The 12379-nt window shown below is 43.9% G+C and overlaps 1 protein-coding gene across 9 annotated transcripts in view; it reads left to right on the forward strand.

The window, feature by feature from the left end:
• Window positions 1-12379, forward strand: part of hdac4 (histone deacetylase 4) — a 780143-nt gene that overhangs the window by 295363 nt on the left and 472401 nt on the right. Inside the window, exon 2 of one of the 9 annotated variants that reach the window (XM_072481077.1) lies at window positions 4164-4195. The exons of the other annotated variants lie outside the window; for them this stretch is intronic. The gene's annotated coding sequence lies outside the window, so the exon portion shown is untranslated. The remainder of the gene's footprint in view (window positions 1-4163; window positions 4196-12379) is intronic. 9 annotated transcript variants of the gene reach the window in all.

The raw sequence follows: 12379 nt of genomic DNA on the forward strand, positions 1-12379 counted from the left end.
ATTGAACAGAAATTAGACCAGCCAAATAAATACTGTGGCTACAAGAGCAGGTCAGATTCCGGAAATTGTGGAGCGTGTAATTCACTTCCTGACTCCACAAAGCCTGTCCACCATCTAAAAGTCAGAAGTGTGATGGAACACTCTCAACTTGCCTGGATGTGTGCAGCTCCACTAAACATTCATGAAATATAAGACCATCCAGAACAAAACAGCCCGCTTGACTGGAACCTCATCCACCACCTTCAACATTCATTCCCTCAATCACTGACGCACAGTGGCAGCAGTGTGCACCTCCTGATGCATTGCATCAGCTCATGAAGGCTCCTTCAACAGCACCTTCCAAGCCTGAAACTTCTACCACCTAGAGAGACCAGGGCAGCAAATGCATGAGAACACCACCACCTTCAAGGCCTTTCCCAAGTCACACACCATCCTGATGTTGTACAGTATCATCATTCTTTCACGGTAGATGAGTAACATCCTGGAACTCCCAAAGACCTTGTGGATGTATCTACACCACGTCGACTGCAGCGGTTCAAGAAAGCAATCAAGGATGCGCAACAATGCTGGCCGAGCCAGCAATGTCCACATCCAGTGAAGGAATGTTTAATAAATCAACCCTGCCCAGTTGTTTTCTGCGGATAGCATTCTTCCCACACCAGATCTCAACAGCAGAATATTATTATGGCCTGGGAAGTAGATAATTATTTCAGTCCACACTGATGCCTGTAACTACCAATTATGTTCCTCACTAGACATTTATTAAGCTGTTTTTGAAAGAGTTGAGCAACACCATTTGAAGTTGAAAACCAAAAAATACTGGAAATACTCTTAAATCTGACTGCCTCTGAAGAGCGAAACTGTAAACTTTTCAAGTCAATGACCTTTCACCAGAATTGTTCTTTGCAGTTACGAAACATTTGTTATGGGCCAGGGTTTAGAAAACTCCAAATATATCATGGAGTTCACCTGACCCACGACTATGTTTATTCTATGGACCCAGTTAACATTTCATAAACACACAGTAAACATCTTATCAACCACCAAAACCCTTAACCCCACAGATGCAATACTCCATAGGTAACCCTTAATACCTTTCGAACAACATCCATAAGTCAAAACCCCCTTTTTTTAAACAAAAACAGTGGGTTTGCATTCCTTACAGAAACAGGTATTACTTTGAAATCATTCGATGAGCTGAAGACATTCTTTAGTTGTAGAGAGAAAGATCATTTTACACATCTGCTTGCTTTGAATACAGCTCTCCAACTCTGAAAACCAAACCAAAAACAGAGCCACAAAGCAGCTTTTCAGCTCGAAACGAAAGTAAAACGGCAGAAAGACAGCCCAGCTCCACCCACACACTGACATCACTGCAGCTATTTGATAAACACCCATTTCTTAAATGTACATCCACCTGACACTTTGCTTCTGTACAATCTTAAGGCAGTCACTTGCTAGTGAGTATTGCTGAGAAAGGAGACATGCTGCCAAAGCTTTTCACCTTGCATTGATCAGGACAGATTTGCAAGAATACCAAATTTCAAGGGAACAACGTATAATGCATGAGAACAGGGTGGTGTTTGGTTGGCAAATGGACTCTGATTGGTAGAGACATTGATGTGAAGAATACACCAGGGACAGTTAACTGCTTAGTTTTTGGTTAAAATTCAAACCAGCCTGGTCAACTATGAATGGTCAAGGCATTGCCAACGGGATTAAACCAGGGATTGGCTGTCCCGCTAGTTTTTTCTTTGTTGAAAAAGCTGCAATGCATGGCCATGTGTGTGATTATATGTAGCCTCTAACATGGGTAAGTGAGCCACACTGTAAGCTTGACTAATAACCGTAAATTGGTGTCAATTCGTGGTACAATAAGGATTGTTTAGCGTTGTCCAACTGCAGAATCACATCCAATGTTGGACACTATGCTTTGAGTTTTGCAAGCACAGGCTGGTTCAGTATGATCAGTACTTTGCCTGTTGTGAGTAGCCAAAGGGATGTGCTGTTTGATACATTCTCCTGGTTGGGATGTATGGCCTACCTGGCATCACACTGACACTGAAATTCATATGCTACCTACACTGCTCATTTGTGTGGTAGGCAGAATGTCTTTTTAGCATGATGGCAACATTCTGTTAGAGGAGATTGCTACCACAATAGTGGCTTTGTGAAACGCCTAGCTGCACCTGTTGCTCAAAATTGTGAGATACCTTAATATTCCAAAATAATCTGAGGTACACTGGGCGCTTTTCGGGACCGAGAGAGGTGACCTTATGTCCATTCATAGGTTTGCACAGTGTTTAGTGAACAATGATCAAATGAGGGTAACCATCCTCTTGCAGGATAGCTTTAGTGCTCGCAATTTTGGCAACAAACTTGCATGGTGAGCAAATAGCTCAGACCCTATTTAGGAGGTTGCCGATAAGGCCAATCTTATAACCCATAGGAATCCCAACGCATATATTGACCATTGAAGATGGGCTTGCGGTAGACAGTAGTAGAAAATCCATTGGCATATTTTGCAACTAACACGTAAATGAAAAGGAGCTAATTTGACTGCTCCATTTCAAAGGCAAATTTGAGTGCAGGATGGAGTCCATTTAGTGTTAGAGGAAATTCTTACATTCAGTTGCAGATTCAAATATAGCAAACTTATCATCTGTGTTAGAAAAATGCAAAGGACAAGAGGTTACAGGTCATTCATTTAAAACATTTTTTTTGCAGAAACCAACAGAGATATGATCTTTATTGTCACAGTAGGCTTACATTAACACTGCAATGAAGTTACCATGAAAAGCCCCTAGTCGCCACATTCCGGTGCCTGTTCGGGTACACGGAGGGAGAATTCAGAATGTCCAAATGACCTAACAGCCGTCTTTCGGGACTTGTGGGAGGAAACCGGAGCACCCGGAGGAAACCCACGCAGACAGGGGGAGAACATGCAGACTCCGCACAGACAGACCCAAGTGGGAATCGAACCTGGGACCCTGGCGCTGTGAAGCAACAGTGCTAACCATTATGCTACCGTGCTGCCCGATATTGGCGAGAGCTGGGCCAAGAGGGATCACAAGGCAATACCACCTATTTTGGCATTCATAGTGCCATTAATACTGAACGCAGCAGAGTTCATGAGTTCAAGAGTTCAATGAACACATTTGAATTTAAACAAAAGCTTGACAGTTAACTATTTCCTGGTGCATTAGCATCTACCAATCAGAGTCTGCTTGACAAACAGTCACTCTCTTCTCATGTAGTATGAATTGTTGTTCCCATTGAGGTTTGGTATTCTTGTCAATCTGTCTTGATGAGTACAAGACAAAAAGCTTCAACAGCATGTCTATTTTGAGATAATTAGGTGGAGATTTAGATAGAAACTTGTCCTTGTGGGATAAGGGAGTAAATTAACTATCACCATGCTTTTAGTCTCTTTAAAACTTGTGTCTCAAAATATTCATCTCGGTAGATACTAAGAAGGTTCTGTCACTAAGTCATGCTGGATAATTTATCTTCTGTCTGATCAGGCAATGGTACAGTGTCTCTTGCATACTTTCCAATTTGGCAGCACCTTGTTAAAGACCTCTAATTTCAGTAACCCTGAAGTTCTACATTTTAGGTGGCACGGTAGCACAGTGGTTAGCACTGTTGCTTCACAGCACCAGGGTCCCAGGTTCCATTCTCGGCTTGGGTCACTGTCTGTGCGGAGTCTGCATGTTCTCCACCGTGCCTGCATGGGTTTCCACCGTCCTCACACAAGTACCGAAAGACGTGCTTGTTAGGTGAATTGGACATTCTGAATTCTCCCTCAGTGTACCCGAACAGAAGTTGGAGCTTGGCGACTAGGGGATTTTCACAGTAACCTCATTGCATTGTTAATGTAAGCCTACTTGTGACAATAATAAAGATTATTATTATAGTGCTTAAGACACTTCTGATCTTGGCTTTAGTGCATTGAGTCACTGAACTTAAGCAACCTGTAATATTAAATCATAACTGTATATCCCTACTGATGGTACTGTTATTTCAATTGAAGTATATTTTCCTGAATTTCGTCAACTATTTTGACTCAAGTCTAATATAATAGAAGTAATGGATTACTGTATCAAAACTGTATTTTGATTTAATATATAATCCAAATTACAACCCTTCTTATTTCTTTATAGCAAACTGATCTTGGATGGCTTAGATGATCCAGGTAAAGACTGAGTTCAATAAATTGAGGCTGGAGTCTTGGGCAATAGTAGGAAGCTATCCTCCCAACTATTAAAAAAATCTTCTACTGCGGAAGTAACAGAACAACGTTTGTAGCAAGAACTTGCCTTTACAGCCAGTGACGAGTGGTCAATTTGGGCACATTTAGGTTCCACAAACTATAAGTGAATGGCTGGATAACCTGTCTTCCAGTGTTCAAGGGAGGAATGCTAACAGAAGAACTCCCCACTCTTATTTGGATCACATGTCAGACCTTTTTCACCAGCTAAACAAACAGATAAGACCTGATCCAGAAAGTTGACATCTCTAAAATGTCATTAGTGTGTTGTAGAGTGGTGGAACTTGAATTCACAGCCTTCAAATTTAGAGGTGCAAGTGCTGCCAGTTAAACAAAGCTAATGCTTAATGATGCATCTCATTCCCAAACTCCATCACTGGTTGTAATTGTGAAAGTCTCTGCTAAATTTTGTTTCTGTTACTAATGTAGTTTAAGTAGGTCATGATAATGTCTCAGTAGAATAACTATTTTCAGAAGCAAGCTACAGTGGAACCATGATCATTTACATTCCCATGATTTGTGCACACATTTTCCGTAACCAGCAGAAGTTGCGGATACTTATATTTTTAAATGTCATTATACTCCATGTAAAAACACCTCTGTCACCTGCTGAGTATAGTTTCCAAAAGAGAATGTGAGAACTGCTTCCAAGGATGTTCAGATGGAGAAAGGCTCTTGAAGACCAGTATTAGACTGTTTAAATCTGTATGTTTTTCATTACTGCAAGTAATAAGTATAATACTACCTACATGCTGTACCTGGATCTTTTCCCCAGCCAGTCATTTTTCCATTTATTCTCATATTTTACTCATTATTTTAAATTTAATATGTTATTTTGTCACTAATGAGTGTTTCATTTTGCTTTGTAACCCTGCTGTGAAGTGCTTTGGGATGTTTCATCATATTTAAGGTGCGATATGAAAAATACCCCAGGTATTTTTTCTAATTAAATATCGGTTGACTTTATTTAATTAAGGTATTCTTATTTAATTCTTAGGTAGAATCATAGAATACCTACAGCGCAGAAGGAGGCTATTCAGCCCATCGAGTCTGCACCGACCCTCTGAAAGAGCATTCCATGTAGGACCACTCCCCCTCCCCATAACCCCACCTAATCTTGGGAGACTAAGGGGAAATTCAACGTGGCCAATCCACCTAACCTGCGCATCTTTGGACTGTGGGAGGAAAATGGAGCACCCGGAGGAAACCCAGGCAGAAACGGGGAGAATATGCAAACTCCACACAAACAGTTGCCTAAGGCTGGAATTTAACCTAGGTCCTTAGCATTGTGAGGCAGCAGTGCCAGCCTCCGTGATGTTGTTTCTATAATTCTTGAACTTGGAACTCCTGGTTACCGTTGCAGTGAGGTCCAGACCTCCGCACTTGCCCTTCTGTATCTGCAGGAGAGTATGTGCACCTGTCTGGCAAAGATGATCACATACACACACCCTGTGGACACTCAATTGGATACAGTAATGTGCATCATAACTGGAACCCTTCACTCATCACCCATCCTCCGGCTTCCTGTCCTCACAAACATCACTCTCCCACACATCTGCTGCCTACCAAAAACTCACAAGCTGCTTAAAACCATCTTTGCTGCACCTTTCTTATCACTCAATGATGCCCTACTCAATCCACCTTCCATCTCCATGGCCCATATGGAGCACCATTTCTGAGCACCATCCACCAGCAAACATTCTTTGGATTAAGGAATGGGAAACGGAGGAAGTCATCATGTTCCTTGTGATGAACGACATCTGTCAAATGGCAGGCGTTGAACTACCACAGTGAGACTGGCGTTTGCTAAACCGGTTCAGGACAGGCCAAGATCACTTGAGCAGCCAACTTCTGCTGGGACCACAGTACAAATCCCTTATGCACCAGTGGGGAGACATAAACAATGCTGCACATTACTGGGGAATGTCGTTGTAGGACCCCAACAGGAGACATGACAGGAACACAAGATAGTGTAGAAATTAACGACAGAAATTGCATTACACAAAACTACAAAAGACTCCTCTTCCCGAAGGGCCAACGTCCCTGATCTGCACCCAGGTCAGGGTTTTCATACTATGTGGATTTTCCTTGTGAAGGGGAAACCCCATCCCCAATTACCAGGGGAGTTCATACTCAACTGTGTAAGGGGGAAAACTAATGGAGCACAATCCTTGGCCTCCAAGGGGCTTATAAGGACTAATCACCTTGAACTCAGCAAGTTAGGCTATCCCTTGGTTTCAGAGATTTGCATTTGTTCAATAAATACATTTATATAGCTGAGTCTTTCACCCATGTAGTTCAGTTTTCATTGCTACAGATAAAAAAAATGGTAAAAATTATGTCCTAATTATTTCAGTCGCCTATTTTGTAGAATGCAGACCTTTGCACTTTTTGAGCTCTTTTGTAGTTGTTCTCACTCATAATTAACTTTTTGTATCTTGCATTCCTCATGGCTGTGAATTAAGCCCAACTGTTTCCAGCTTTACCACAGAGTGGTGGGATGCGCACAGTTCCCAACAAAGCATTGCTAACGATTTTGAATAGAGGCTTGCTAAGTTCCCACCCCATCTCCCCAAAAGAAAACCAAAAGTAAAAGCATTTATTGAGGCATCCTGGCAATTTTTGTATGTCCTTCATTTACTGTCATTTATCCTTCCGGTTGGGGAGCAATGTAGGACCATGTTTTCCAATACTTTAACCACATGGTTACGAAGGCAAATGGAATTTTGTCCTTCATTGCTAGAGATATGGAGTTTAAAAACAGGTGGATATTTTGCAGCTGTATAGGGTGTTGCTGAGGCCACACGTGGAGTACTGTGTACAGTTTTGGTCTCCTTACTTGAGAAAAGGACATACTGGCACTGGAGAGGGAGCAGAGGTGATTCACTAGGTTGATTCTAGAGTTGAGAGGATTGGCTTATGAGGAGAGACTGAGTAGACTGGGACTACACTCACAGGAATTTAGACGAATGAGGGGGCATTTTATAGAAACATATAAAATTATGGAGGGAATAGATAAGATAGAAGCAGGGAGGTTGTTTCCACTGGCAGGTGAAACTAGAACTAGGAGGCATAGCCTCAAAATAAGGGGGAGCAGATTTAGGACTGGGTTGAGGAGGAACTTCTTCACCCAAAGGGTTGTGAATCTGTGGAATTCCCTGCCCAGTGAAGTAGTTGAGGCTACCTCAGTGAATGTTTTTAAGGCAAAGATAGCTAGATTTTTGAACAGTAAAGGAATTAAGGGTGATGGTGACTGAGGGGGTAAGTGGAGCGGAGTCCACAAAAAGATCAGCCATGTTTTTATTGAATGGCGGAGCAGACTCGAGCGGCTAGATGGCCTACTCCTGCTCATAGTTCCTATGCTTTTAGGGTTTTAATTGGGAATTCAGATGTGGCTAATTGCACATTTCGAATAGTAAATAAACAATTATTAATAAATCTGGCCTTTGGGAATTCTCCGGCCATTGAGGTTCTCTTTTCTTGCTGGCATAGCAACCCCGCCTGCAGGTTTCCTGACGGCTGGGAAACCGGAGAATCCCGTCCCTGATGTCAATATTATTATTCGCATGGTGCCATCATATGTACTTTTAAGATTTCTGTGCATTTGTTGTTAAAATGGCAAGATTTAAAGTAGTGTGTGCATGTTTTCTGGTCAATGTGTCTGCTTTGTTTGTTGAATGGTGTTACAGACGTGCAGAACATATTTAGGATCATAGGAGCAGTAGTAGACCATTCAGCCCTTCAAGCTTGCTCCACCATTCAACCGAATCATGGCTGATCATCTGCCCCAACGCTACTTTCCTGCAGTATCCCCATATCCCTTGATATCATTGGTATCTAGAAATCTGTTGATCTCTGCCTTGAACATGCTCAATGATTGAGCTTCCACGGCCTCTGCGGTAAAGAATTCCAAAGATTTACTACGCGCTGACTGAAGAAACTCTTCCTCAACTCCGTCCGAAGTAGCTTGCCCCTTATTCTGAGACTGCGCCCCCTGGTTCAAGACTCCAATACCCCCGCCAGAGGAAACATCATTTCTGCATCTACTCTGTCTAGACCTGTAAGAATTGTGTAAGTTTCAATGACATCACCTCTCATTTAACCAAACTCTAACAAATGTAGGCCAAGTCTCCTTAATCTCTCCTCAAAGGACAATCCCGCCACCCCAGGCATCAGTCTGGCGAACCTCTGCTTCTCTCCCTCTATGGCAAGTATATCCTTTGGTAAGGGGACCAAAACTGTACCCTATACTCTAGATGCAGTCTAATCAAGGATCTACACAATTAAAGCAAGATAACTTTACTTCTGTACTCATATCCTCTTGTAATAAAGGCTAACAAACAATTTACCTTCCTAATTACTTCCTGCACCTCCATGGTAGCTTTCAGTGACTTGAAAGGACACTCGGGTCCTTTAGGACATCAACATTTCCCAACCTCCTACCATTTAAGAAATACACTGCACCCTGTTCCTCCTACTAAAGTGAATAACCTCTCACTTTAAAAAAAAAAAAAAAAAAATTTTTTTATTCTCCTTTTTCACATTTTCTTTAAACTTTACACCCGACAACAAACAGTAAACGGGAATGAATATAATGTCAATCCCCTCATTACAACAACGATACCAACTCCCAAACAACATGCCGCATGACAACATAAACATCAAATAAAAAACCCAAAAAGTAATCTGGAATCGCCCATAGTCACCATTAACATATATAGTCCACCCCCTTGCCAATATTCAAGGCCATCCAATTCCCGAACGTGTACAATGAATGACACCCATGAATTGTAGAAATCCCCGCCCAGACTCCTCCCCTCCACTTCCTCTTGCAAACACCTCACCCAGTATTGGTCCCTTCCCCCAACTTTTCACCCCTCCTAGGCTCATCAAAACCTGTTCTACCAGGCTCTGATAGCCGCAGCCCTCTCCCCACCACACTCCCGTTCACTGGCCAGCTTAAAGTAGCCATTGTGGAGGCCCTACCCAGGCCTCACTCCCCTCCAACCCCCTCCCCGCTGCCCGGTCCCAGGAGAACAAAGAAATTCCCTTCAACACACAACCCCAGCGTAAACTCACAAACCCCAAAGAACCATCATTGAAAAAGAAAATCCTAACACTTACCATATCCAAACAGACAACGTCGACTCATTTAGCACATATGCCAACATGCAGTGAAAAAATAAAGCTACATACACTCCTACAAACCCCCTACCCTCAGCACAAGACCAATCCGCAGTCCCATTTCTCAATTCTGCCACAGTCCTTCTGTCTTCACGAACACCTTCGCCGCTTCCACCATCTCAAAATAAAAGTCTTTGGATTTGTAGGTCACCCTCAACTTAGCTCGGTACACTGTGCCGCACTGCACCCTGCTGTTATACAGTGCCTCCCGCCTCCTCCACAGTAAAGTCCTGCTATATACGTATATCAGCTCCAGCACACTGAATCTCCCGTTTCTGCTTTGCCCAACACAGGGCCTTCTCCTTCACGCGGTACCTACGGAAACAAATAGTCACTGCTCTTGGCGGCTCATTCGCCTTTGGTTTAGGCCTCCATGACCTATGAGCCCGATCCAGTTCCTACCGAGAGGGATCTTCCCCCTCCCCCAACAGCTCCGCCAACATCTTGGCAAAATACTTTTATCGGCCTCGGGCCCTCCACCCCTTCGGGCAGACCCACGATCCTCAGATTTTGCCACCATTTTGGCTCGCAGACCCTTGTTGGCCTCCACCACTCTCCGCAGCTCCTTACCCATTGAAGTGAGTTGATCACTGTGTTGCGATGAGGCCTCTTCCACTTCCTTCAATGTCTCACTCTGCTCCTGCACCTCGGCTGATACTCTCGATACCGACGCCCTCACCGGAGCAATCGCCTCCTCCACCAGCATCTTCAATACCGCCACCATCTCCTTCCTCATCACCTCCATGTGCTTTGTGAACTGTTTTTCAAGTTCCACGACCATCACCTCGGTCATATTTTCTGCCGTGAGCAGTGCGGCCTCACCCGGCGACCCAGCCTCCGCCTTCCCTCCAGTTCCTGAGCTGACCCTTCCACTCGATGGCGAACTTTCATTCCAGGCTGTTTTCCTTTGGGTTTTGGACATCTTTCCTCCTGATGTCTTCCTGCACTTATTTAACCAAAAATTGCCCCTGGGATCAGGCATTAAATTCTAAAAAATCAAGCCTCGAGCAGGAGTCCTCCAATGTGCGACCTCCTCCTACATGCCACCACCGGAAGTCGAATAACCTCATACTTATCCACATTATCGCATCTGCAAAGTTTTTGCCCACCCTCTAAGTCTGAATTACCTGTATTCATAGAATCCCGACAGTATAAAAGAAGGCCATTTGGCCCATTGAGTCTGCACCGACTCTCTGAAAGAGTACACTACCTGGGCCCACACCCCTGCCGTATTCCAGAACCCTACTTAACCGTTGGATATTATGGGGCAATTTAGCATGGCAAAATCCACCTAACCCGCACATCTTTGGACTGTGGAAGGAAACCGAAGCTCCCGGAGGGAAACCCACACACACAAGAAGAACGTACAAACTCCACACGGACAGTCACCCGAGATCGGAATTGAACCCGGGTCCCGACTGGCCACCGTACCGCCCCATTGTGTGCAATTACATTCTACTAAAATTAATCCTGTAACTGAACTCTCTCACTGTGATCGCATATAGCTTGTCAGTGATTTCAATTGGACAATGCTTGTATATGATCCTTCTAGAAGGAAGGTGTAACCTCAGGTTGGGATGCAATGCATGTCCAGCTGTATTCTGAAAAGATATTTGCTGCTGACTCTAGATTGCTAATGCCAGTTATAACTTTATTCCAATACATTTCGTCGAGTAAGAAAATGTCCAAGGGACGGACACACCATCCGTAGTTAAAGATAGTATTAAACTTATAGTACAGAGATTAAAATGATTTACAAAAGAAGCAAATGCGATGTGAGAAACGTTTTCATACTGCGAGTGGTTCAAGTCTGGAATGCACCGTCTGGAAATGCGGTGGAGGCAGGTTCAATCAAGGCATTCAAGAGGGCATTGCATGTGCATGGGAACAAGGAAAAGGTAGGGTAATGGCGCCAAGTCATATGCTCACTTGGAGAGCCTGTGCAGGCACAATGGACAAAATGGCCTCCTTCTGCACAGTAACAATTATATGATTTCTGATAGGTGAAGGTCAGAATATTGGACAGAATATAAGGAACAGCAAAGGATGACTAAAAGATTAATAAGGAGGGAAAAATTAGAGTACGAGAGAAAGCTAGCTAGAAATATAAAAGAGGTTGTAAGAGTTTCTATAAATATTTTTAAAAGAATTGAGTTAACAAAATGACCATTGGTCCAATAGAAAGTGAGTCTGGAAAATCTATAATGGAAAACAAGGAGATGGCAGGTGACTTGAACATGTACTTTCACTGAGGACACAAGTAACATCTCAGAAGCAGCTATAAATCAGGAAATGGAAGGGAGGGAGGTACTCAAGAAAATTACAATATCGTATCCCGTGCCCTCCTTCCGGCTATCATTTCCCTGCCACCTCCCTGGTTCTCCTCTCTTGTTCCCTGTCCCTTCCCTCTCTCTCTCCCCCCCCCCCCCCCCCCCTTGTGGTTCGCCTTACTTTCCTCTTAAGTTTAGCTATGTCCGTCTGTCCGTCCCCCTCCCGGTCTATCCCCCCCTCTCATGCTTTGGCTACTTTCCCCAGATTCGTGGCTACCTGGCTATTCTTCTGCTTCTTCGTTGGCCACAAACAGGTCCCGGAACAATTGGGTGAATGGCTCCCACGTTCTGTGGAAGCCGTCGTCTGACCCTCGGATGGGGAATTTGATTTTCTCCATTTGGAGAGATTCCGACATGTCGGACAGCCAGTCTGCAGCTTTGGATGGTGCTGCTGACCGCCAGCCGAACAGGATTCTATGGCGGGCGATCAGGGAGGCAAAGGCAAGGGCATCTGCCCTCCTCTCCAGGAATTGATCTGGCTGGTCTGAAACCCTGAAGACCGCCGCTTTTGGGCATGGCTCCACCCTCATCCCCACCACTTTGGACATTGCCTCGAAGAAAGCTGTCCAGTACCCCGCAAATCTGGAGCAAGACC

Source organism: Scyliorhinus torazame, chromosome 2 (genome assembly GCF_047496885.1).
Source record: "Scyliorhinus torazame isolate Kashiwa2021f chromosome 2, sScyTor2.1, whole genome shotgun sequence".
In the NCBI taxonomy this organism is placed as follows: Eukaryota; Metazoa; Chordata; class Chondrichthyes; order Carcharhiniformes; family Scyliorhinidae; genus Scyliorhinus; species Scyliorhinus torazame.